The sequence below is a fragment of the Mustela nigripes genome, chromosome 9, assembly GCF_022355385.1.
Source record: "Mustela nigripes isolate SB6536 chromosome 9, MUSNIG.SB6536, whole genome shotgun sequence".
Taxonomy (NCBI): domain Eukaryota; kingdom Metazoa; phylum Chordata; class Mammalia; order Carnivora; family Mustelidae; genus Mustela; species Mustela nigripes.
The window spans coordinates 90046140-90067302 of record NC_081565.1 but is presented as its reverse complement, the minus strand read 5'-3'; positions in this window follow the sequence as shown (position 1 = coordinate 90067302).

Here is a 21163-nt window from a genome sequence, read left to right as displayed (position 1 = left end):
TCTTCTCTTAGCACTCCGAAGCCCGCTGCAGGCTGGAGTCACCTGGAGGAGTTCTGAAGCCTCCTGATCCCCGAGCCCTGATGCAGAAATCGCTATGTAGTAGGGCTCCGATGTGGCCTTAGCTCAGGATGTATGGGGGGAATCCAAACGTAGAGTAAGGTTGGAAAGCCCCTGCTGGGAGCCAGGGTTAGCTGGGAATACCTGCTGCTTCCCTAAAACTCCCGGAGGGAAGAACGTTGTTTATTTAATCAAGATTCCCTTTGGGGCAAGTATCCTCGGCCGGCCGGTCGGTGTGCACACTCCATTCCTGACAGCCTAAGTTTCCGCGGAAGCCCAGCAGCCCCTCATCTGTCCTCTCAGGGCTCTGCCGACCTGCCACTGCCCCCAGAAAGCTTGGCTGGGGTCAGAGGTCCGTGCTCCTGACATCTGCACTCCCCTGGTCTGTTCCTTTGTCCCGGGGCCGGTCGGTTCCTTTGTCCGGGACCCCTTACCCTTCCATTATCTCCTCTGGACTAAGAGCAGCTTTTGCCCAACCTAGAAGATGCCGTCACAGGTGGACCCAGAGAGGCTGCCCCTGCCTCCGAGATCCTGACAACAACACTGCTGGACTGACGCAGGAGCAGGGGCGAGCCGAGGACAAAGCACCAGCGGACATCACGCACCCCCACGCTCCCGGGGGGCCTTCCCCAGGCCCTCAGGCCACCCCAGAACCAAGGGAAGGGAATACAAACGGCTCACGGACAGATGTCACAGGCCTGCAGGACCGGAGTCTCCCTCCCTTACCCATGTCTCAGCGACGACAAGGAAAAAGCGTTTGTGTCAAGACCCGACTTCCAGAGACTCACGGACTCCGTTTCCCGGAGCCCCAGCATCACCTCCCCTCCGTGCGTGACGTGGGGAACCGAGGCAAAGGGAAGATAAAGTTGTTTCTTCGTGACCTACAGCCCGTTGACAAGGGCCTGGGAGAGGCTGGGCAGAAGGTTCCCCCAGGAAGCTCCCAGCTGTCTTCCTGTTAGTGTCTTACTGGGAGGACAACCCTAACTGGGCAACGGCCGGGCCTCCGGCGTCCTGAGAGTCTTCTTGAGCACAAGAAGTCCTGCGTGATGCTTCCCTCCGTTCTGGCCTCCCCCAGCTCCCCAGTGGAATCAGTCCCCCTCCCCCTCCCCAGCTCCCCAGTATAAAATCAGGGCAGCTCTTTCTGCCCAAGGGTCCTGTTCCTGGGCTTTAATAAAACCGGCTTCTGCACCAGAGACATCTCAAGAATTCTTTCTTGACCGTGGGCTGCAGGTCCAAACCCACCTCACACACGGCACGCACGCACACGCCCACTTTATAGTCATAAAGCAGCCCTCAGCGTTAGACACTACAAACACCCCAGTCAGCAGTGTGGCTGGTCACACAGGGTGGGGGTCAGGAGCATAGGCTTCGTGTAAGACACCATCGTCCCTGCGGGACAGCGACCTACGGTTGTAAATCTGTGTGTCGAAATCCACTGCTGGGGCCGGACGCCCTCGTGCTTCCACTGCTCTGAGTCCACGGTCGGTGTCCCTGTCCCATCTCTGCACATTCGGACGATTCCCACGTCCAGGCTGCCGCCCCGCGAACCCCAGGAAGCCCTCCCCCATCATTAAAACCCACCAGAATCTCCCCACCGGCTGAATCCCTCTAGGCTCCCGTTTTCCGTCCTTCGGGGCTCTTACAAGAGAATTCCTGGTTGAACCTTCTCAGAACCGGAGCTGTACTTTGGACCAGGGAGCGCCCCGTCAACCCTGGTCAGGATGAGCAGCAAACCCCACCTCCCCCTTCTGGGGGCTTCTGTGTGTGTCCAAACTTTCCCGTTCTGCACCTCGGGGCTTCCCGGCTGTAAAATATTTTATAACCCATTTGACCCTAACATTCCACTTTAGGCTAATTTTTTTTCTTTTTTCTAAAGATTTTATTATTTGAGAGAAAGAGACTGTGACAGAGAGCACACGGGAGGGGGGAGAGAGAAGCAGGCTCCCCGCTGACCAGGGAGCCCGATGCGGGGCTCGATCCCAGGACCCTGAGATCATGACCTGAGCCGAAGGCAGACGCTTCACAGACTGAGCCACCCAGGCGCCCCTGAAATAAATCTGGTGTATAAAAGAAAAAGTCTTCTGCCCCGGGACATCCTCTGCCGCCTTAATTAGTAGCAGACTAGAGAGCAGGAACAGCCCGACCCCACCCAGGGCGGCCGTGTGTGCCGCAGGTGGTGGGACGCCAGGTTCTGCCCAGTGGCCCTGGTACTGTCAGTGACTCCATTATCAAAGAAAATTTAAATCAGGTTCACTGAGTTAAGAAAGTGTGTCTCATACGCTTTGTGGGGGGGAATGTGTTTTAATGGAAAAGTTTTTCTGGTTAGTGCTCAATTAAGCCAGGAAAGTAAATTACCCGGAACACTCCATTAATTGAAGATCCTCTTAATTGAGATTTTTACAATCACATTTAGAAGGAGGAGCTGTGGGGAGCGTCCGGAGAGGCCGTTGGTGCTGCGGTTCCCATAGCTAGGAACGTGCCTCCTGCGCTGGGCTCCTCTGACCGCGACCCTGACCGTGACCCGGAGCTAAGGGACGCCCCGCCGACCATGGCCGTAACTAGAAGTCACATCAGCTGCAACCACAGACGTGAAGGGCTTGGCGCCCTGGCGTCCCGGGGAAAAGGCTGGGACTCTCCCAGGAGGACGACTGGCTCCATCAGCGAGAGCCGTCCCAGGCAGGGCAGCCAGCGCTGCTCACGCCTCACCGGCCACCTGTCCCGAGCGGTCCTCTCCAGATGCTTCTCTGTCCTCCTGTTCTCCGTGGGGGGCACACTTACCGCCAGTCCCCAGAGGGAGCCCCAACTCCGCGATCTGAACCACTAGGGCTTGTCCTCTGCTCACTTTCCTCCGCTTTCTTACACACTCTCTCCTCTTTCACACTTCTCTGCCGCTTTTCTTCACCCCTGACTCAAAATAGCTACTTTCAGGAAGTGCTAAATATAGGTGATTGGAAAAAGCCAGTCCCCCCTCCACAGCTTCCTTTCCCTGGGGGTTGAGAAAGGGTTCGTAGGGGCTCCTGCTCCCCTTTCCTGATGTGGGCCCCAGTGGCCCCTTGTGGTGTCCCCAGACCCCTCCGGCTGCCAGGAAGAGTCTCGGGGACAGGACCCCACCCTCCGCACACAGCGCCGGCCGAGGACAGGGCGGGGCCGGTGTCCCTCTCCGAGGCCCGTGCTGGGCTGCCTGCCACACAAAGCCCCAGTGACCTTGGCTTGCACACGGTCTTCTCCTGGGTCGTTCCCACTCCTTCGCGTGGGAGCGGGAGGATGTTCCCGCTCACCCTGCTCTGTACCCACGTCGAAAGCACTGTGCAGGGAGGCAGGAGGAGGGGACAGGCCCGGCTTGTCCCTTTGCTGTCTGCATTGTACCTGGCTTGGCTCTGTGTCTGCCAGACATCCTGGTTGTGGGGCAGCGACAGGGGATTGCACCCCAGTCTGTAGCGTTGCCTCCCAGCCTCGTTCTGATACCCTCTGTCGGGACGCCTCCACCGACGGCCCCGGAACCTTCCCCGATAGCCTCGTGCCCCAGCGGTGACCCAGAGTCCCACTGTCTCCTCTGACTTGAGTTATGAATGGACAACTTGGAGAAAAAAAGATGTGTGAGCCTCTGGGTGGTGAGCTACATGCTGTGAGTGTGTGTGTGTGTTAAGATTTTATTTATTTATTTGACAGACAGAGATCACAAGGAGGCAGAGAGGCAGGCAGAGAGAGAGGAGGAAGCAGGCTCCCTGCTGAGCAGAGAGTGCAATGCGATGCGGGGCTCGATCCCAGGACCCCGGGACCATGACCTGAGCCACCCAGGCACCCCTTAACATTAACTAAATTAATTGTAATTTAATACAACTATAATACAAAAATTAATATGTGCAACCACAGAACTTGGTTGAACTTCCGAAGCTTGTCATTTGTGTGCATCTTTAAAACAAAACCAGAATTTTGTAGCAATTTCAAGAAAAACTAGGCCATCAGTTAAATTAAATTAGCACGATTCATTGCTGATTTTCCCTAGATGGCGTTTCTTGGGAGAACCCACCTCCAAGGCCTGTGGTGCACTGGCGAAAGCTGGCCCTGGGTCACGCCGTGCCCTGGGTCGCGCCACCCTCCCAGCTCTCTCCTCGAGCCACTGCAAAAGTCACGATTTCCCAGGGCACCACGTGCACTGTGGCCTCCCCTCCTTTCTCACGAATGATACAGGAAGTTAATTTTCCTTGGTCCGGAGGGAATCACAGGTGGGGGTCAGCTGCCAAGGCAGGATGTCGCGACAGGTGGCCCTCCGGTTGCCGCCGGCTCTGGCAACCACCTCTCCTAATTCCCTCTCCACTTTCCCACTGAATTTCACCCCATATGACTACCTGAATCCAGAAACTTCCTAAGAGTGTGGAAATTGGGAAAAGCAATACTTTGGCTTATAAGGTTTTGATTGGAACCTCAGGCAGGTTTTACCGTCTACCAGGAACGGGGCTGCGGTAGCAGAAGGGTGACACACGCCTTTTCAGTAGCATATCAAGGTCTTTTGTATTTTCTAGAGTAACATCTCTGCCCGCGTGCCCCAGCGCTTTTGGCCTTGGGCTTTAGCCTGTCAAGGACACTGAGTATGAAGCAGGGGCAAAGCGTTGCAGCAGGTGAGGTGCTGCTCTCTGGTCTGAGTCAAGTCTAAGGCGGCCTGGAGAGTTCGGAATGTTGGAAAACCCGGGCGCGTGTGGCACAGAGACGAGTCGAGGTTGCCAGGCCCTTGGTGGCTGGTGCTTCTGTTACATAACTTCTACTTTTTACAGTTTTGCTCTCCTGTGTAACATCACAGCAGCTGATTCAGCTCCTTGAAAAACGGCTGCCCACACGCCATCCTGGCATCTTATTCTGGGTCAAGGTCTCCACTAAAAAGCAGCGGCGGGGGCTCGGGAAACATTGGAGGTAGCATTTCAGGATCACTGGTGGTTACTTATTTATTCATTTGGGTGTGGGGGCGGGGGTCAAATGGCATTGTCCCTTCTCCAATCCCATAAGACATTCCCTTTCATGCCCTGGAAAAAATGGGTCACCAGAGCCGTGAGCGAGCCTTGCCACAAGGCACCACTGTTCTAGATCTTGACTAACCCACCCATCACCCACGAGTTAAGGTAGCTCTTCCTACTGTGTGGGATTTGAATGAATTTTCTCTCTGATTTCTCCTGCCCCTTTGAACGAAACCAACTCTTCCGTGTCAGCAAATAGCTGAAAACGGGTTCTGAAGAACCGGGTCTCCCAGCCGTGTTAGTCAGGACAGGCTGTGCTACCTGTGGTAACGAGCAGCCCCAGAATCACGGAGCCTCGGAGCACGGTTTCTCTCCAACGTGCTGCAAGTGCTCTGTCCAGCGCTCACAAGCATCCCCTCCAACAGGGTCCGGGATGGGACGGCCGCTGTGGCTCACGTGCACTGAATCCTGTGACCGAGGGGAGGAGAGCTCTGAGGGTTGAGATAGGGAATGGGGTCCTCCGGAATAAAAGGGACGCACATGATTTCTTCCCACCGCCATCAGTCAGACGAGCCACGTACTTCCAGCAAGTCTTCGGGGAACCAGAAATGCCCTTCTTCCAAGTTCCCAGAGAGGAGAAGCCAGGGAGAGAGGAAGCTGCTTACGAAGAACATGGATGACCCCCTGCCAATCCGTGTTCTCCCAGGGGTGGCGGGCCCCCCTGAAAAGCAGTGACCCCACACTGGGAAACTACACGTGCCCCTTCGGCGGGTCCCCTCACGGTTCTTACTTCCACAGGAGGAGGCAAACGCCGCTGTCCGAGGGTCGGAAAGGAGAGCGTGAGCCCCGCAGGGAAGATGGCGTCCGCCTCACCAAGCCCTCCTACCATTTTTTTGACTCGTAGGTTGTTCCTTCCTTTTGTCCTTTTCAGTTTTGTGCAGGATCCACCTGTGTGTGAATTTGGACAAAGGCACAGATGGGGTCATGGTCTCAACAGAGAAGCTTGCTGAAGGTGGTCGTGTTGGGCAAGGCTTTGGCTGCGGCACTAGTCTGTGAGGTAGTCCGAGGGAAGGTGTTTTCGTTCCCTGTTAACGACCGTACCAGCGCAGGCAGGAAAGGTGAGCTGAGTGGTTTCAGGGAGGCCCCAGGGAGCAGCCAAAGCTGCAGTCCTACCCAAGGACTCTCACTACTCCCTGAGAGTGAGCTCTGGGCGGCGCACGTTGTCGCCACGGCAATTGGTTGGGGGATGTTGGGGTTATTTTTAAGAAGAGGAATTCCAGATCATCTGGAGGGACTAAGACATCCTCAGCCTCTCAGTTGTCTAATTCTGCAGGGAAATGTAAATTTAGATGGCATTTAAAATTGTTTACATAATGTCTGTTTTATTATGTGCTATCAGGGAAAGAACTCAGGCGTGTCATCGGCAGCCATGGAAACACTGGCAAAATCTGACAATACTTGCCTTTCTGCCTCTTCCTCCCCCCAACAAAAAGAGAGAAGAAAAGGGAAACTGGGAACTGATCACAGATAAACTACAGAGAAACACAGATTTTGGTTAAAAGAAAATTGCCCTGGGCGATATACAGCGTTCATCCACAGGCTTCCCCGCAAGCCCCCAGAGTACCACGAGCCACGGAAACGCGCCCCCGCCCTTCACACAGCTCAGAACCAGCTCTACCGAAAGGACCAAACACCGAAATCATCGGGTCGCCTTGGAAGATAATGGGAGCGCTGATCTCATCATTGAACTTCTGACTGAAGATTCTGTGTTCATTATAGTTCCTGTGGAACACAGATGACGTTGTACGCAATAGGGATTGGCTAATTCCTTGAGAAATAGGTGTAGTCGACAAAGACCGCTGGTCGTGAACTGGGCTGGAGTCCGTAGCACGAGCCACCGGGTGGAGAGCGAGCTGGAGTGACAGCAGCTAGGAAGGGGCCCGGCTCCCTCTCGGTGCTGAGAAGCAGCTCTCTGCTTTTTAGGACATGGACTTTTCTTTTATGTCACTCACAACGAACACCTATGCTTTCTACCTCCAAAAAGCTGGTGGTAAGGTAAAAAAAAAAAAAAAAAAAAAAAAAAAAAAAGCAACATGTAGGCAAAACAGGAATCTCAAGAAAATGGAGAAGTTTGTTTGTAAGCTTTGAATCTTCACCAGATGCTGTGGATCTAGCAAAGAAACAGGAAGCCAGGGGCTTCTGTCCTGGTCTGTACCGGGTTTGGGTGGAGGACCCTGAGGGTTAGAGCAGAGGATGTCCGTGTTCCAAGGAGAGGAAAGAGGTGTGAATCCAGGCTTCTGTGATCCAGAGGACAGCTGAGGGTGAGGGCGGTGGGGGCAGGACTCTGACCTTGAGGCGCAACCAGAGACCCAGAGACAGAAGACGGAGGATACCAAGAAGGTTCTGGACAGCAGCACCTGCAAACACAGGGCACTGGTGAAGCCACCTTAAAAAGATAGAAACAGCTGAGCTTTATTTTTTTTTTTTTTAATAGGAGCATATGATGGTTCTCTTTCATTTTCCAAGAGTGACTAGGCCTGGATTGTCCTGTGCTTGGAGCCAGGATCTACCTGAGGCCACTCGCAGGAGGAAAATCCAGCCAGGAACTAGGAATTCATGTCACGCTGTCCAGATCTGACCAGCTTCTCAGCCTCGCTTCTGAAGCATGTTGTTTCAAGCTGCTAAGCGTGGTAGTTCTTTATGGCAGTCATTGGAAACTAGTACACTGCCTTTTTATTTTGAAAAAAAAAAAAAAAAAAGGTAAACCTTCCAATTGGTTGCAAGAAGCGTATGAGGCCACCCATGGGCCCTTCTCCTGCATTAACGTCCGCCATATTTGATTCCCTAGGACGCGTGCTTGTGTCTTGCTGAATCATCGGAGAATGAGTTGTAGACATCATGTCCCGTTGTCCCCTAATATTTTGGCATGAACTAAACAAGGACATTCTCCTCTGTAACCAACAAACGTGTCACATTAAGGTGCATTAACATTGACCTGGTACTTTTATCTAATATTGAGTGGACATGTGCACATTACATTCCTCATTACCCACAACGATGTCACTTACTTCTGGGCTCTGTGTCTCCTAACTCAAGGCCCAGTCAAGGGTCCCATGTTGCATCGAGTTGTTCTGTCTGTATTCAGACTCTTAAATCCGAGCAGTTTACAGCCTTTTTGCTTTCCCTCTCACCATATTGATTATTTCGCAGAATCTAGGCGAGTTGTTTTATAGACTCAGTTTGGAACAATGGATCTTTTCCTCATGGCTAGATTCAGGGTAAACATTTTGGAAGGAGTATTTTATGGTGATGCTGTGAATTTTTCAGAGCGTCTCATCATCTTTGATACATCTTTTTCTTTTTTTTTTTCTTGCATGTGTGACTTTGAATTTTATTTTTAAAAGTATTGTACAGTAAAACGAGTCATTTTTTACTGCACAGTTCTATGAATCTGAAGACATGTCTAGATTTATGTAATCCCCATGACAATCAAGATACAGAATAGTTCCATCCCCACAAAAGCTCCTGGACTCCATCCCAGTCCTACTGAATCTGAATTTGCATCTTAACAAGATCCTTGGGGACATTCAATTTGAGAAGCACTGGTTTAGAGAACTTAAAACAATATTTACACATTTCTTAGCACATAGCAGACCATCAGTAAATCACGGGCACCTTAAATCCGATTGTCATTGCTAGAAGGTTTTGCCAAGTGCTTACCCTTCTGTTGCCTTAGAGGAAAAGCGACTGGTCTATGGTTTCGGTAAAACAGATTAGACCCTGGTCACAGAAAGGCATCGTCTTGTTGTAATCACCACTGCTGTGCCATTCCAGGGGTCACAGATACACAAACCCTCGCACACAAGCCAGCGTTCACACCCTAAGTGAGTTTATGAGAAATACCTTTTTCCCCTTATTGATGCTGCTACAAGAGCTAATTCCCTCAGCTTCCTACTAAGGAAAGCATCTGCTAAAACTGAGTGGGGTCTTCTGGGTCTCCTGCCCATCCTCACTCGTCTGGTAGCTGATACAAGAAGACAGTGCAAAATGGCTTGCACCAGGCAGATGGGGATGCGACGGGCAGTGGCTCGCGTCGCTCGTCTTTGTATCCATCTAGAGCCCAATAAAATTGACTCAACTTTTCTAAATCTTGCTCGGTGAAGACCTCCATGTCTTGGGAGTGCCGTGAACAACCTAGGGCAAACCCCGTAGTCCCTCTAATGTGATGTTAATGGCCAATTTCAAGATCATTTTAATATGTAAATCCATTAAATCAACGTGAGTTCTCACATACGTGTGTGAGGTCGTGGGAAGGGCAGGGATTGCTTATAGGTTGAGAGTCCTGAAACGGTGGCTGCCAATTCCTGAGAAGAAGATCTCTCCCCAATGTCCTATTGATCAAGCAAAACTAACTTTACAGGTTTTATGGCAGTGTGGAAGAACAGGCACAGTGTCTCGGAGGGGAATCACGGGAAGACGTTCATAAGATTTTAGAGATGTGGCTGGGCGATTTGAAGCAACCTTTCAAAGGGAAATCTGGTGGGGATAGGGCACAGTGTGTGACTTGGGTTGGTGTGCACGGAGTGGGAAGATCAATCAGAAAATGTTGATGATAAGAGATGCCAGTTTTGATAATTAGCTACTTTAATAGTTGGCTTAGTGTTCTCTCTCCAGCAAGTATTTTCTGGAACAAGTAGCCCTAGTCCCAGTATTATTTAGCACAGAAATGGGATCTCTGTCTGACAAATCTTTGAAAGAGGGAAGGATACTTGTTGGTTTCAGTCCTTGCAAGCAAGTCCTTGGGTCTGGGTCAGTGTGGGGCTGTCCTGAGCGTCTACAGGCATCTAAGACCTGGGAGTGAGGTTCGGCCATCTGGGCAGGGCGTCCGTTCCCCTGAGTTCTTCTACCCCATCTCATCTGTGCTCTGGCTTTGTTGGCTGTTTCCATGCCTTTCCAGGAGCCTGAAGGGAGCTGCACATCACAGTAGGGACTTAGGCTAGGAAACATGATCATGAAAAATATAAATCAAGACAAGCTTTTGCGTAACTCATGGTGAGTGGTGACATTTCTATGTCCCATTTTCAGTTTTTATGGGACACTAGATCAAGTCTGTGCAAGAGAAGACGGCTGCCGACCAGAGTTCTGGAGATGTGGTGCACGTGTTCCGGAGAGCTTCTGAGCATTTCTGGGGCCCGGCTGGCCTAGAGAATTCCAGGTAAGTCACTGATACTCGTAGGTAGTCGACGACAGAAACATTTTTATTTCCTGCCATCCTGCAGAAACCCATTTTTAGTTAAACACCGCAGCGTCCTGGTGGTGGAGAGAACACACAGCCATCACTATCTGTCAGCCAGAAAGACAACAGAATGAAAGGGACAGACACGTTTCTGAGGAAGGATTTTCATGGCGACGAATGAGGTCTTGCAGATGAATGATTTCTGCCTTCTAGAACCGGGTTTCCAGCACCCAAAGTCAGCGCTTTTACTGGCTTACCGGTGCCCACGAGGTGCAATCTTTGGAAATACAACCCATTCCAAACCAGGGCCATCATGTTAGCCAGAAGGATCTGTGTGACGTCCCGCAGAGCAGAAGGCACGCCTGCGTTGAGTGTGTAAGCTGGTTTTGGACCATTGCCGTGGCCCACCACGAGTGCCCCCTGGGGCTCGTTGAACCCATAGCTCAACTGTGATACGGGAATAAAGAACATGCAGGGTTCCTTCTTCCTGACTGCATGCTTGTTAGAAACTGTGTTACGTTTGTAAAAGGAACACATGGTCACCGTTACACATCAGGACAGTGTGGACAACACGCGGCCAATCTCCTCCGGCCCTGCTCTTGAACCCCCTAAATTTGGAGTCTAGTCTTTTAAGTCTAAAAAACCTACATAGAAAAAAATCTATGTAGATGGTCTCAATCTTTAATTCTTCCCCCGGTGTGATGGGAGAAGAGAACAGTAGCCCATTAGTGTCTTAATTTTGTCTTTCTTTAATTGAGTAGAGATCTTTGTCAGCTGGTATATTTCACTGTAGGATAGAGCTGTATTTCTGAAACGTTAACTATTTGAATCAATCGTGTTTTATTTTTCGTGTCATAATATTAAGACGTTCCGTCTTTGTGATCGCTCTTTGTCATCAGGTAACTCCTTTTAAACGGCGCTGTAAGTAGGAATCCGAAGAAAGGCCGAGTGGATTGGGATGTATTTGATGGGGTCTGTTGGTCTGCCGGAGGGCGTCGATGGAAGGGACCGTGAAGAAGTGTTTGCTCAGCCTGGGGTTTCCGTTTATTCTTTATGTGCCTGTCTCCCTGCTTGCTGAGTTAGAGTCGGCAGCTGCTAGAGCAGACCCCGTGACCGGCCTCCCAGGGGAACCCCTTCCTGAGCTGGGGCTGGATCCTGTGACCTGCTTCTAACCATCAGAAAGTGGCAAATATGATGGGACGCAGCTCCCGAGGGTGAGTCACAGGAGACCCTCCCTGCCTTACTCACGCCCTCCGTGGCTTCTTCTACTCCCTCTCCCTGACAAAGACACAGTGACAGACCTGAAGCGGCCCCACACGGCAAGGGCTGGGAGGTGCTTCCAGCCAACAACCTGCCAGGAGTGAGTCCTGCCCACAAGCACACCGGTGGGTCTGGGAACAGAACTTCTCCCGTGGGCTTTGCTGTGGCTGGGTGACTGCAGCCTCCCCAACACCTTGACGGCAGAACCCTGAGCCAGAGCGGGGCCCTGGTGGGCCCCAGACCTGCAGAAACTGGAGGTGAGAAGCCCTCTTTCAAGCCACTGAATCCTGGAGCGATTTGCTATGCAGCAGGAGACAGCGAATACTCGCTAATTGTTCATGGATAGCCCACTTCACGATGTACAGATCTACTGCGTGTGTTTCTTCCAAGGAAAATATTTTCATTTCCTATCTTAAAAGGAAAATCATGTATCTGGGTATAATTTAATATATTTAATATGTGGAAAACAGCATGACTCCCAAAATATCTTTTTGTGCCTCATCACCATAGTTGTGATGAATAGAATGATTAGCCTTGAAATGACACGTCTGGGACTGACTTCTAAAACCCTGCAAAGTTCGAGTCTGAGCTTCCCCATCCGGACTGATGTGGTTCGACTCCGCATGGTATGTGTTAGCGAGTGTGGCCAGAAAGGCCCTCTACCCACTGGTTTAGAAAATGAGATGATTTTTCATCTTGTCCCAGAGTCTTGACCTTAAGGACCTACAACTGACTTCTTCAATCAGGTTCGCCACTGCCAGATGAAGACCATTTTCCCCTTGGAAGCATCCAGTCCCTACCTCCAGCAAAAATCCAATTACAAACAAAAGTCTGCATGACTCGAGAATGTTCTAAAAAGCTGAAGTGAGTTTCTCTTCGTAATAACTGCCTTGTATACCGCATAATATCCTCTGGTCCCCTGGAGGGCTCCAAAGCAAATATTGTAAAAAAACCCAAGCATTGTGTCCAATGGTCGCAGCAGGAAACCACCAACTATCAATTTAATTACAAGTTTATTACTTACCATTCAATTTGGTTCCTACAGAGTTTGTGTTCCTTCAGGGGATACAAAAAAATTTGTTCTAATTGAAGTATAATTACACATCCAGGACAGAAGGGCAGGAATTCTTTATTTCTGGACGTTCCTGCGTCTGAACGGACATGGAGAGGTTCCGCTCGACAGCACCTACATCCTACACCCGGGAATCCCACAGGACGCGTGGTTTTCCACGGACGCACAGGCTCTCGCCAGACACCCATCCTTCCAGTTAAAAAAAAATAAAATCCCAGGAGATGCAGAGTGATTGAAATTGCGTGAGGTTTTTGTTGACCTCAACACACTGACATTTTCACCGGAATGCATGTTTTTCGGGTTTAACACGTCTTGTTTCATTGTTAACGAGCATGCACTCAGCATGATTCAGTCATTAGCGACCGAGGTAAACACACCGGCTTTGCTCCCGCCCCCTCGTCCCCTTCTGGAGGGACCGTCCGTGGCTCCTTGCCTCTCCCGTCGGGACTTCTGCATCCTCTGCGCGTTGGCCCGTCCTCTCTCTGCTCACGGGCCCTCATACCCGCTGCTCTATTCTGGGGTTTTCACCTTACGGAGCGCTGTCTCTGCTTTACTCCCTGTTGGTGCTTCTGTTTTCAGCTGGTGTTTGGCGCCTAGTGGGCGTGTGGATCGCGGTCTACACACAGCGCAAGTCTGGAGTCAAGAACGTGGCGAGATGTCCTCACGGTCAGCAGGCAGGGCCCCTAACCTCTGGGCATTGTTGTGTTTTCACTGGTTGGTTTATGTGCCGGAGCAATTAGAATTCTTATTTAATGCTTAGGTGAAAGAGAAATGCCTGTAAGATGGACAGGTTTCCCACCGGACCCGTGTCTGCCTCGGGAAGCGCACAGATGGCTGCTGTCGCGCGCCCTCCCGCGTCTCGGTGAGAACGGAGAATGAGCCCCGACGTCTGGTGTCAGACTCATTTCCCGCCTTTACTTATTGATCCGTAGGGGGAGGGCTGGGAGGAAATGGGACCCTGATTATCTGTCTGCCGCCTACCAGCTCTATCATCTGTCATCTGTGTGTGTCCGTCCATCCGTCCGTCCGTCCGTCCTGTTTTCAACTGGGGATGGTCTCCTCGATGTCACTCGTCTACCGTTTGTGTCCTTGAAGTGAGACCCCAATCATCCCCACGTGCCCTTCTGGCATCTTCTTTCATCTCTTGAAACTTACTGGTGGAAGCGGCAGTGCATTGTTAGTCCAATGGGACCCCCCCGCCCCCCGCCCCCGTCTCTATTTTGCTGACTGGTTTGGGTGTCACTTCACGTGTTCCTCCGTCCTGCGCACGTCCGCTCATGAGCGCTGCGGCCGGGTCGGCTGAGAGGCGGGTCCGACTCTCTTTGGAAGGCCGTTCCCGAGGCAGCGATGGGTCTTCTCTCCTGTCTCTCCCTCCGCATGTGGGATGCATCCTCTCCCGGTCTCCACCTGTTGAGACACCAGTGCCTAAAATTTCAAAAGATTAAGAATATGGAAACATTTTCAAATTGCCTTTGGAGAGCTGAATGAAATTTTTAACGCCCCGGTTTGGTGCTTTTAACAAAATCCAGCCCCGTTATGAGAAACTGAAGAAACACGGCCAGGAATGGCTCCGAGGCGGCTGTGTGTCAGGAAAGCCTCAGGTCCCTCCTGACAGCGTCTCCTTCTCGTTCTGGGCAGGGGCGGGCTGGGGGAGGAAAGAGGCCCCAGGCAAACCACAGACCGGGGACAGCAGCAGCATAAACGCTGCTGGAGGAGCGTGGCTGAGAATCGATGACCCTCGGGGGTCTCCGGGGGCGCGAGGACCCCTCCTGGAGAAACGGAGGCTGGAGCCGGGGAAGGGGCGTCTGAAACCCGGGGACCCCACAGAATGGTGGGGTCTGCTCAGCGCGGGGGAGCTGGGTGGGGCTCGAAGCGACACGCGCTGCTCCGGAGGTCAGACGCCGGAGAGCAGTTTCATGGCTCAGGTCCAGCGGGGCTTGTGTTCCTTGTGGAGGCTGAGGCTGAGTGGAGAACCCATCGCTGAGCCTCTTTGAGCTAGAAGAGGCCTCCTGAGACCCCTCCTCTCCTCACGACCGCCGCTGCTTCTGCCGCCCGCTGCCGATTACTCCATCTCCTGCCTCCCTCTGGTTTGGTGACCGTGCTGGACCCGCCCGGAAAATCCCGAGTCATCTCCTCATTTTAGGATCTTTAGCCTAATCCCACCTGCCAAGGCTTTCTGCCATGTAGGGTAACATCCCCACGGGCCAGACTTAGGCTGTGGAAATATCTGGGGATGCGGCGTTATTCCGGAAAGATCCAAGGAGGAGACCCAGTCCCCGTGGCGCGTGGTCCTGGGCATTCGACCAGCCCGACCGTGTGCACCTGGGGTTAGTTTTCATCAGATACGGCATGACACACCAACGTGCAAACGACCGCCAGGCAGGAAGACGCTCCTGTCTTCTCCGTTCCCTAGAAGAGGAGACAGGTGCCCCACGGGGAGCCGCATGGGGCAGCTGGCCAGGAAGCCGAGGCGGGGACGTGGGCAACAGCCTTCTCGTGGTTTCCGCAGGAAAGGCAGGGCCAGGCGGGGTAAGTAAGCTCAGGACTGGCTAGTCCGACTGATTTCAGCGGTGTCTGGTGCATCGGGGCCATCTCTCGTGGTCTGGCAACGGACCCTGGGTCGTTAGGGTGCGGGGGCTGTGGCTGAGCTTAAGAGCCCTGTGAGAGCCCCATAAAGGGGTATTTGGGCTTTGGATCAGCTGGTTGGCGCCTGAAGGGACCCGCCCAGGAGAGATGCTGGCTGTGAGATGAGCGGACCCTGGCAGGGGCAGCTCCTCCTGCAGCGAGGCCCCACGGCGGCTAGGCCTCCAGATAAAAACCCATGCCTGACACGACTGGCCTGTGATGGCTGACATCCTGCGGTGGGTGACGATAGTGCGGACTTTCAGTGAACATGACATAAATCGCCTTAAACCATGCAGAAAATATTTTGTGATGAAGGTAGAAGAAACACAGAAAAATACACGTGGGGGATGCTTGGGTGGTTCAGTGGGTTGGGTGCCTTCGGCTCAGGTCGTGATCTCAGGGTCCTGGGATCGAGCCCCGCATCGGGCTCTCTGCTCAGCGGAGAACCCGCTTCTCCCGCCGCCTGCAGCTCCCCCTGCCCGTGCTCTCTGTCAAATAAACAAATAAAACCTTGAAAATAATATAAGGGACAGACCAAAACTTGGTTTCCCACTTATGTGGCTTCAGCAGAGATCTGTAATTTGCAGATCTCTAACGGTATCTTGGCAGAGCTGGAGAGCTGGAAACGTTCCAGGTGCGCATGAAGTAGACCAGACGAGGGCCGCCGAGGGGAAGGGGAGGCGGTGGTCGCGGTTGCACAGACGGGCGGCTGCGCGGAACGCCGGAGAGCACAGGAGAGAGGGCTGGGAATGGGTCTCCTCTCTCCAGAGCGTCCAGGAAGTGACTGATGGGAGCCAGGTGCCCGGGGAGCGGTGTAGGGCGGGGGAGCGAAGAATCTCCATCAGTGTTTAGAGCGGTCAGATAGCAGATAGCGGTAGCCTCTCCCCGGTTGTTCAACAAGCTGCGGCGCATCGGGCATACGTCTCAGTGAAAGACACACAAAATCATGGACGTGCAAGCGAAACCTGATAAAAAAACGTGTTCTCAGAGCGGGTGCGCGGCTTGGGAGCAGGAGGATGCACCACCTCTGGGACCCACGGCCCGTGTGTTCGTTATTTGCTGCCTCGCCCAGGAGGCAGCAGGGGGGCGTGGGGGACATTTGTCCTGCCCAGGCAGAGCTCCCAGTGACAACCAGGAGGGAGGCATGGGGACAGCCCCCAGCTGTGGGAACCGGCAGGGAAATGGATTCTCTCCTGCAGCCCTTCGATGGTCCCTTGAAAACCATAAGGTGGTAGGCGTGTGTGGTTTTCACCACTAAGTCCGTGGTCATTTCTTCCAGCAGCTCTGCCTCCTCCTCCGATGCTCGGTCCCAGCGCACACAGGGCCCACCCAGCGCTGACCCTGGGAAGTGGAGAAGCCGGGAGGGCTCTGAGGACGGGCTTGGAGCCTCCTGCCACCACCACCGCCGGCTTCCCGTCCTGAGACGGTGCAGACCAGCGCTCACCCAAGCCTAGGGATGGTGTGTCGCTGGCCGGCATTTTCGATCCACGTTATTCCTCCAGAAGCCAGTGTTTTCAGGCCTGAGCAGTCTTGCCGAAGCAGGTGCTGGGCTCTGAGCAGGCGGCCACCGTCTTCGCGGTTCCCGGTTACGGAAGGCCACCATTTGTCGTGCCCTCAGGTGGCCGAAGGGGAGAGGGGCTCTCTGACATCCGATGACAGCAGCGATCAGACACGGGGCTCCGTCCGCATGACCTACCACCTCCCAACAGTCCTGCCTCCTGATACCTTCACCCTTCCCACGAATCTGGGGGCACACAGATGTCTGGTAGGTAGCACTCACCTTTCTAACGTCCCCTGAATGCCGCCAAAGTGGTTACGAGTCTGCCGTGTCATCTTTGCTGCCCTGATCTGTCTCTTCTGATGCCGACGCAGGCTGTTCCTGTACAATCCCAAACAAGTTGGGAAGAAATGGGGGTTTTAACGACACTAAAACGTAGCTAAAATCTGAGTGCAAGAAACTTGGAGCACTGAGTGCATCGGAAGGAAGAAGAGAAGCTACTCCGCCGTCTTGCCGCTTTCTCCCTTCTCTGTCGAAGCACTGGAAGTAAGACTCGGGTAAGTGAAGTAAAGCTGAAATCGCACAAGCAAACTCCCCAACGTGAAAGAAATGCACTCGTGGTGATATCATTTATGTTAACTAATAACATGACTCTCACTTACGTAAAAGAGGAATATTATCTACAACATACGACAAGGCTTTGCCAGAGCCGAATAGCAGCCCAGAGTCTGCCCAGCGACCCCTGCATTCGGCTCAGGAAAGTGAATTGATGTGACGTGTGTACGTTTCTTTCTTTTCCATCAAGTTTTACTGCCAGACAGACGCGGAGCTTATGCATATACGCCTATGGCTAGTCACAAGGTTGTAGTCTTTTAATGAAGCAGACGGACACATCGCCATCAGCGGACTGTTGACTCGCCACACGTTGGCTTTTTCCCATAGAAATGGGAGGCCTGCCGAGGTAGCTGGAGAGAGATGTGACCTAGTTACCCCAGAGGCTCAGAAGAGCAAACGGGCAAAATTATCACCGTGATGGGATTGTCTGTGTATGTCACCGTCCCTCTGGAAGACACAGACGCTGTCTTTTATGTAACCCACCGTGGGGAAGGTGTGCACGGATTCCAAAAGCAGCCCTTACCGGACTAGGTCGTGCCCAGTTTTGGTGACCACAATCTGCCTGGCAAGGGATCTCATCTTTGCTAATTAATAGTTCATGACTAATTAATAGTCTAATAGCAATTAGATGTGACTAATTAATAGTCAGCTGACTTCTCTGAACCTGGAATCATCCCTGGTCCTGAGCTGACCAGTTCCGCTCTCGTGGACAGAGGCCGACACAGCCCTAGCTCAGGATGACAGACCGTCTCCGCGTCAGGTATCCGCTTTGCCAAACGGCGAGCCACGGTGACAGGGCAACTCGCCAGAAGCGCCTTCCGTACCCGCTGTCTGTGTCTGCTAGAGGGAAGGCTGGCCGCCCGGCTTTAACTGTACTGTGCTCCCTTGTAGCCTTCATGGTGCACGTCTCGACCCTCCGTTTGAGGAAGTGTCCATGGGGACAGGGACCCTTACGTACTACATGTCGCATGACTCTCACTGTTACACACAAACCATTTCCACTTGACATAAGGAAAGGACTTGAGGGAAGAAATGCAGAGAAGCCCAGAAAGCCTAAACAGTTTAACAGTGTTCTTCTTCTACTAAATCTTTTTTTTTTTTCCCCCTGACTCGATGTGTTTTTTTTATCCACTTCTAGCCCATACAGATGAGAAGTTTCTCAAATCACTTTGGGTTTCATGTTAGTAATGTCATATATTTTCCTGGTAAAAATGTATTCATTTTTTAATGGAACCATGACTGGCATAGAACATGGTGTATGTCGATCTGATGCGTTTATATACTGTCACGGGATTCCCGCGTTAGCAGTAGCGAACACCCCAGCACATCCCAAATATACTCGTGCTTTAAAACGCTACAAGAAGGGGAAGCCGAGAGGAGATTTGAATCAATACATCCGTATCGGTTACCCATAAAGTGCCAGTTCCTCTGCGGGGGCCCAGGTCCATGATGCTTGAGTTCTGTGCCCTTTCTGCCCCATTAGAAACTCCTCGAGGGGCCACTGGAGAAAGGTCCCCTCTGCCAGGTCTGTGGGGTCTGTCAGCCGAGAACCAGGTTCCGAGAGTATGAAGGAAGGAAGTGGCCCCCGAGCTCGGGTTCCAGGAGCTGAACGTCGTCAGAGAGCCGCACGTACGTGAGAAAGTTCCAGGCCTCATCTCGTCTGATCTTACCTCCCAGGTGTGATGGTTCATGCTGGGTCAGCTGCCCTGCCCAGGAGTCTGTCTCAGCCCAAACAGGACTCTGGATGCTTCTGTGTGTGCCGTGGGTGAGCCTCACATTTAAGTCCGTGGACTTTGGGTAAAGCAGCTCACTCTCCCTAAGTGGTGGGCCTCGTGCAATCACTTGAAGGCCTTAAACGGACGATCCGTGGTTCTACAGGCTGCCCCCCAAGCAAACAGCCTTCAGACTGGAGCTCCAGCCCTTCCCCACCTGCGGCCCACCTCCGGTTCCCAGAGCGCTGAACCCGTACCGACTCGCGCGTCCATGCCTGTGACGAGCCCCCGTCTCGCTCCCGGTCCCTCCGTCTCTCCCCGTCGTCCCCACCCAGGATGTGTTGCTGCCGTTTCTCTGGAGAGCGCCGACTGACAGTCAGGATGAGCGGATTTCCCGTGGCTGGTGTGCGGGGTTACGGGTTTCCCGATGCACGTGCGATCGCACACGAGCTTTCCCAGCAGGAGGGCACGAAGGAAACGAAATCGGTTCCTCGCGCGGAGTCGCCCCGGACGCGGAGCCACTAGGGGCAGCGAACAGCGCTTCCCTCACGCTTGTCGCCTGTGGGTACTGGTCTGCTTTGGGGGTTCCGCTTCCAGTCCCGGCCGGCGTCCTCGCTCAGCTGACGGCTTTTTCTCCATGAGGTGCGCGGTTCTCCGGATGTTAACACTGGCCGGGTTGTGCATCTCGAGTCTTGGCCTCCGAGTGGCTTCGATCGTCTTGCGTTGTGTGGAGGTGCGTGTGCATTCCACGCCCTCCGGATTATTAACCGTTTCTTCCTTCACGGCTTCATGCTTTGGATGGCGCCGTATCCTAAGAGTCTCAACAAACTCTGTCCTTCTGTAGCTCTACTTTCATAGTTCCGTCTTTGAGACACGGTGCAGGTATGAGATAAGGCAGGAACCCCTTTTCTCCAACACGATTGTGGCCAACTCCTTACCAGTTTTCAGTTTCTGCTTGAATCTCCGAAACTGAGCTTATGAAGACCACCCAGGTTAAGCCATTCCTTTCCCTCCCAAACCCCAGCCCGTCTTTCCGTGGCTTCACCTTTCCCGTTACTTACGTTATCCCCTTCTTGGAGGGTCAAAGGATTGAAGCTCTTTCCATCCGGTTCCACAGACAGGAGGGGCACAAGAAGCCTATTTTGCTGAATAAAGAATCATGTACGATGTTGTCAAAACCTTTACCATCAGCCCCACTGATGAGCGCGCCCCGAAGCCGCGGCCGATGGCCCCTGAGTGAGCCCTCTCAGCGCGGACCCCCCCCTCCTGCTCCCCCTGGGCCCAGGATGGTGCCCAGGGCTTGTTAAGAGCTTTCCAGAGCACTGAGCGGCTGCGAACCCCCTCCCCGTCCCCCGTGCCAGCACCCACTTGAGGCCACCCCCAAGCCTGGGAAAACCTCTCTCCCGACCCCCGCCCCGACTCTTTGACGGTGGCTCATGGTGTGGCAGTGGGCGGTTCACAACGTCGGCCGACAGATCTCGCCGTAACTGTTACGCCTCCGTGAGCCGGAGAAGACAATCGTGGTTGCTGATGCGCCTGGGGAAGGAGGCGCAGAGGGAGGAAGTCAGATCCAGGCTCCGGCCCAGCTCTCGCTCCGACCCAGCACGGCTTTCCATTCCTCCCCGAGCTCCCCCGCGTCCTGCCTCTGGTCGGCCACCATGGCCCACGTCGGACGCCAGCTGGACTCCCGCCACACCCTTCCCCTTGCTGGCAGAGGGCCTCCGTGCTCCAAGCCTAGAGCCTGTGTCTTACTCATTTAGTCAGTGTTGAGGGAGACAAAGTCATGGTCGACGACACCGTGTGGTGCTGGGACACCGCGGCTCAGCGGCCACAGCATAGGACAGTCAGGAGACTTCCAGGACCCCAAAGTGGGGTCTGATTTCAGAGACAGAGACAGGGGTCAGGGAAATGCCAGGTCCAACTGAAAGAAGATACAATTTACATTTCCCTAAGGACTGATGAGTTTGAATATTTGGGGGATATCGTCTTCAAACCTTCCTTTAAGGGTCCCTGGGTGGCTCAGTGGGTTAAGCCGCTGCCTTCGGCTCAGGTCGTGATCTTAGGGTCCTGGGATGGAGCCCCACATCGGGATCTCTGCTCGGCAGGGAGCCTGCTTCCTCCTCTCTCTCTGCCTGCCTG